The sequence below is a fragment of the Canis lupus genome, chromosome 33, assembly GCF_003254725.2.
Source record: "Canis lupus dingo isolate Sandy chromosome 33, ASM325472v2, whole genome shotgun sequence".
Classification (NCBI taxonomy): Eukaryota; Metazoa; Chordata; class Mammalia; order Carnivora; family Canidae; genus Canis; species Canis lupus.
Window position 1 is genome coordinate 15,197,264 of NC_064275.1, and position 1,364 is coordinate 15,198,627.

Sequence of the window (1,364 nt, forward strand, 5' to 3'; positions counted from 1 at the left end):
CCATGTGATGACTAGAATTCCTTTTTCCATTTATCAGTTGCCTTAACCCCTTGTCAAGCCTTCTAGTTTTTTATTTTTTTCTTTTTCTTCTTCTTTTATTTCTTTTTTTATCTTTTATTTAAATTCAATTTGCCAACATATACTATAACACCCACTGCTCATCTCATCATGTGCCCTCCTTAATGCCCAACATCTAGTCACCCCATCCCCCTATCCACTTCCTCTTCTGCAGCCCTTTGTTTCCCAGAGTTAGGAGTCTCTCATGGTTTGTCTCCTTCTCTAATTTTTCCTCACTCAATTTCCTTCCTTTCCCTTGTGGTCTTTGGCTTTAGTTAATGGCTTCAACTGTTACTTGTATGCACACATTATCAACATTTTGGATTTGTTGAATTTTATAGGTTGAAGTACATTTCTTTTTCCCCAAAAAGGCTTTATTACACATGGAGGGACGGGGTTCAATCCTTTTTGACTGCTACTTTCCTCATGGCTGCCAGGATGTTAGTTGAGCTACTCTCTCTTCCTCCGGGCACAGATTTATGTCCCCATCCTTTTCTTGATGAACCTGAGGGCCCGATTGCCCTTGGAAACCTTGAGCAATCCAATGGCTTGCTCCTTGTATGGGGGGGAAGCTGCATCTCCCTCACAAACTTGGTGTGCTTGGTGAGGCGCTGCGGCAGTGGCCATGCCTAGGCTTGCTCATGTTCAGTCACCTTGTGGCCCTTGTCGAGGCCCATGTCATGGGATAGCACAGAGCCATGGCTGCTGCTCCCTCATGGCTCCCATGATGGACTGAAATACACTTTTAATCTCCATTTTTAATAGTGAATAAAGAGTTTGTGACATGCCTAAGTCCATACAATTTAGAAGACCCAGAGAGGTTGATATCAAATCTTATAACTGCAGCCCTTATTCTCTCAACGTCGTCTTTTAAGGTTCAAATCATAATTCAAAAGCTCAAATGTTCAAGCAGATACTGTATTTATTTTTTTAATTTAAATTCGATTAGCCAACATATAAGTCTTTAGTCATTAGTTTCAGATGTAGAGTTCAGTAATTTATCAGCTGCATATGATCTCAACATTTTAATAACAGTATATATCACTTTCATGCTCCTAAAATCACTGCATTATCCTGCCTTGCTTCTTTCTTTAAATAAAGCCACCATTATACAGTAGACTTTAAGTCACAAATTTATCTTCAATTTTCCCTTCTAAATAAATTTTTGCTAATAACCTTTTTTACTTTATCATTTACCTCACCTATGTACTCTAATCTTCAAAGGACCTGAACACAACGGTACTATGCACTTCCTCCTTTTTCACTCTTCCCCTCCTGCTCTCTAGAATGCCTTCTTTTCTTCCTTA

The 1,364-nt window shown here is 39.3% G+C and overlaps 1 pseudogene; it reads right to left on the minus strand.

Moving 5' to 3' along the window:
- Nucleotides 1-455: 455 nt before the first annotated feature.
- LOC118353187 (60S ribosomal protein L36-like) lies at nucleotides 456-757 on the minus strand (annotated as a pseudogene).
- Nucleotides 758-1,364: the final 607 nt, after the last annotated feature.